This window comes from Homalodisca vitripennis, chromosome 2 (genome assembly GCF_021130785.1).
Source record: "Homalodisca vitripennis isolate AUS2020 chromosome 2, UT_GWSS_2.1, whole genome shotgun sequence".
Lineage (NCBI taxonomy): Eukaryota > Metazoa > Arthropoda > Insecta > Hemiptera > Cicadellidae > Homalodisca > Homalodisca vitripennis.
This window is the reverse complement of record NC_060208.1, coordinates 195,872,064-195,876,945: the sequence shown is the minus strand read 5'-3', so window position 1 is coordinate 195,876,945 and position 4,882 is coordinate 195,872,064.

The following is a 4,882-nucleotide window of genomic DNA, read 5'->3' as shown; positions in this document are numbered from 1 at the left end:
GCTTTATAAGAAAACTAATTACCTAAAAGAATGAAAATGGTTTCTTACAAAAATTTAAAAAACAAACTTTTATTAAATATGCGTGCAGTATTTTATTAGGGGCCCCCCAAATTGAATACGGTGCAGTAGCAGTACATAAATAATGAAGTTTAAATACAGAACTAAATTTGAAACTTATGGTTAAGTATGAGTTAATATTAAGTGAACATAAAAAAATAAAAAACTGGATGTACAGCCAACTCATATTGTTTGAGGTATGAAATTAATTGTGTAAAATATGATAATTAGTTGGATCGAATTAGTTTTGTATTCCGGATCACATGCACATGTCCATTTTGCGATTATAATATTTTGCAGTGGTTTCATCTCCAAGGAATGTGAACATTGTATTTGGTAGTTCTGTCGGTTTTTTGTAATCTCTTTTTATCACTGGCTGGCCAGTATGGATATCCTTTGAAACCTTTGCAAATACCAAACCTCCTAACTCATACAGTGCATTTGGTTTCTGTTAGTCCATTTTATTGGTCAATTAGGCTGAGTCAAATGTTTTTCAAGTAGTGAAATATGTAAACTGGTTTTTTTTATAATAAGGGTTTGGCAGAACTCCATGTAGTTGATGTTTTTATGATGTTCAAAATGGAAAATCTGTTTTATATAAATGGAGGATTGTCAGACTCCTCGTGGTTGAATATTTTTAAAATGTTAAAAGTGGAAAACTGTTTTTTATAACGAGGTTTGGCTGACTACCCACCGTCGTGGTTGATGTTTTTATGATGTCAAAAATGGAAAACTGTTTTTTATAACGAGGATTGGCAGACTCCTCCGTGGTTAATATTTTAAAATGTCAAAGTGTAAAACTGTTTTTTATAACGAGGTTTGGTCAGACTCCTCGTAGTTATAATCCCAGATGATAACCTGGCAATTACCATTTGGTCAGTCAAGTAGTCACTAATTGTGTAGAGGAAGGGCACATTCAAGAGTAGTTGTGTATAGAGTTGTCAGATGCTGAGTCCTTGTGCACTGTTTAACCACTGCCACTGCTGGTCATTTTGCTTCCATATAAATTGACATTTGCCTTCATAGCAGGTGTACTAGATTTGGGTGGCATAGAGCTAATTACATCACAATTATTTTGCGTCGCTAACATTATGAGTTCGCTATCCCGGGTGTTGTAATTCTCTTTTGTGAGATTCAGTTAATTTGATAAGTTGACTGGGTTAGCATTTATTCTTCAGTTAGCATAAAGAAGTGTGGTTGGATCCCTCTGTAATAAAAATAAAACTTTCTTGATGGTAATCTGTTCTTTAAGTGTTTGTTAAGCCAACTAAAGCCTTTAAAGTAGTGCTTATCTTGTTTTTTTCAAAGTTTTTAATGTGATTGTACTTACAATAACTCCAGGTTAGGCGTGATCAGAGGTTATTTGTTTAGCTAAACCTAAAACCATCACTAATTTCACTGTTTTCTTGAGACCACTTTCACTGAGACTGTAGTCAGAGTCCAGCCATTTATTTGTATTTTAATGTTCTCTTCCAGAGAAATGGTGTCCCTATGCGGAGCAAAGTTTTTCAATGCCCTAGAATCCAACAAGTCATGTAAGAATAGTCTAACGAGCGCCACAACTCTAAAGAAGAAACTGAAAGACTGGTTTTCCATTGACAAATCTTTTTTACTCCATTGATGAATTTTTTTACAAAAAATTTATGAAACTCTGTTAGATTATTTATACCATTATATTGTTTTAAGTTAATTAATATGACAACACTTTATAAACTTGATGTTTTTTCTCTTTCTTTGCTTTATTTTCTTTTAAACATTTTTTCGTGTTCTATGTAATTTGGATACTTTTTTTCATTCTTTAAAATATGTTTTCCTAATCTTTATAATATTAAAAAAATGAATATTGATTCATAGTTGAAATTTATACTCGGTTGTTTGTTTGTTGTGTTAATAAATAAAATGTTTTAACTGAGACTCCCATCCTAACAACAGTAACATCCTCCTATTGGTGTTGTATTATTTCTCTGTTTTGCAAGAAATTTGTTTAGTTTATATTTTTTAGTTAATTTTTGTTATGGTTACTTTTATAGATAATAAAGAAATGTTTTATTTTTTATAAGTATAATTTTTGCCTCACATTTTGTCCTATGTAATGTTTGTACACTTTTATGAAGAGAAATAAAGATTATTATTATTACATCTTATGTCATGTTTTTTTTTGGTCATGGGGAGGCTCTAACCCCCCAGTTGAAATGGCATTTTCCACTGAAGTAACGGAATTTGAATTTTAAAATTTTGTGGCAAAACCTAATTCTAAAGCACTTAATTAAATTTGAGCATCAGTTCTGGTAATCTTCCTAAATAATTTTTTAATATAGCTAAAGTTTATAATCAGATTTCATAAAATTGGAATAATTTCCGGATAAAGTAATTTCCAACCAATCTCCTATGCAAAGTGTACCGTCAAAAATATTCGAAAAAAATAATAAAAAGAACAGTTTGTCGAATATCTTTTTTGATTATGATATCATGTAGAAGAATCAATATGGGTTTTCGGTTTAGTAAAAACATTTCAGAATGCTCTATTTGAATGTTTGTAAATATAAATAAATCTGGCAATATCAAGTTTAAAAGCGTCTAAATGTTAATTTTTTACGATCTTAAAAATGGCATTTGATTTTGTAAACTCTGGAGTAAAGCTTATTAAGATAAGCTCAAGACTGTGGGTGTTTTGGGAAAGCTCTTCCTTTTCCTGAATATCAGTCCTACCTCACATAAAATGCGACAGATAACATCGATCTGTGGTGTTCAACAGTGATTCAAATGGCCCATTAATTATGGAGTGATCCAAGGGATCGCACTTGGGCCTATATTATTTTTTAGTAATTATCAAAAGATATGTAAACTGACTATAACGAATTAGTTCTCTTTGCCGATTACCTTCTTATTAACAATGGAAAAAATCTACAATGAAGTATAATGCTTAAATGCTCTAGCGTAAGTGTTCTCTCAAACTATTTTACTTCGAGCCCTCTCTTCTTCTTCTCTTCTATGCACTTAAGCCTCTATGGCCTTTTTACGCACCCCGGAAGCACAGCCATGAGGCCTTACTAGTCTATGGATTTCAGCAGTTCCACAAAAACCGCCGAAAACAACCTATTCATGTCCCTCTTGGAGGAAAAATCTCAACCACCCTTGTCCTAAACTACACAAAGATGGCAATACCGCTCTCCCATTGCTATTGTAGGTACAATCAAAGAGCAAGTTTTCAGCAGTTTTCATCCTGCTTCCCTCACACAATCTACAGAGCAGATCCCGCCTGAAGGGATATCGACTCAGTGAATAGATGCCTCCGCAAGTGACCATGTCCCGTGAATCAGCACCTATAACCCGAGAAGACATTGATCTACATATGATAGAAGGTCAGATAGCCACTCTGGAGGAAGCGCACGTAGTACAATTGCTGCTCATATCCATGCTTCGGATGCAACCTCCATCTCTCTCTCAAATTTCAGCACAAACCCATTTCGCGTCAGCCCCCAAAGGACTCACAACACCCTTGAGAAATACCGGAGAACGGGTTGAGGGCCTTTCATAATTGACGCTGCTGAAGGCCCCCGTTGGCCAGATATGAGCTCTTTCATTCTCAGGGATCCCCCTTAGTGAACAAGGAGCCCAAACAACACAGTCACATTGTTTGATTCTGGGTCAAGGAAGAAGATAAGGACGTGATAGCAATCCTAAACAATTTTGGATTTAGAACACACCAAGAAGTCCAGTGCTATCTGTGCTGCTTGACTGATCTGCGAGCCCCCCTGTATAGTCCAGCTGCTAGCTGAGCCCCCCTACATGTGAAAAGCCGTACTAATATAAGTGAGCCGCTTTTGAAATTTTTAGAATAACAGTTAGAACTTTTATTTGGCTTAGCTTTGTACATTTTATGCATAGGTATCTACAATTAGAGCCTAATGGAGCAAGAGGTTTAATAAATTGTGACTGGTGATAATATAAACTAGTGAAACATCTCAAATACTTGGACTAACACTAGATAGGAAAATGATATTCAATACCATTCACTGTTGTAGAATATTGCTTAAACACTGATATTGTAATTGTGGAAATATACAGTATGCTTAATATTATCAAAATATCTGGGAATTAATATGGTGATAATTGGTTTATAATGGACGGAACATGGGTTGATCATTTTGAAAAAAATAGATTTGAGAAAATGTCAGCAAGGGACAAGATTTTTTTACTCTCAGTAAAATTTTCATCATACTTTAAGTTAATTAATACATATGTACAACAACTAATTTTTTAGAAATATTTTATTCCAATTATTACTCATGAATTACATGCACGAGATACTCGTATTCTAGACAACATAGGAATTATTCACCTCCGGAATCTTAATTTTAAAATTTTTTCAACTATTGATGTGATATTGTTTTAAATTATCTACAACTGCTCTACTGAAAAATTTGTGCTTGACATATGAAGGCATCAGAACTTCTTCAAACACTGGCATTGTCGAATTTTATAAGGGAAGTATCAGAATCAAATTTATTCAGTGTCAGTTGAAACGGAATTCGGGGTTCCCAATTTTGGGATCGGTACAGCAAAAAAAAGCAAGAGGCACTCCTAAAACTTTACTCCACTCACTTAACCCTTTTTCATCATCATGCATGGTAAATTTACATCCAGCTGCCCCTGGATGATATAAGTTTATCAACAACTGGATATAGCTTTTAAAAAATTTTTGATCTTAATATATTATATTTATTTTTACCCTTGTATAATCATTAACAGAAGAGTTCGATCCACTAAATCCAATAAATATTGATTAAAATGTTATTGTTCTTCTCTTTTGTGTTCATAATTA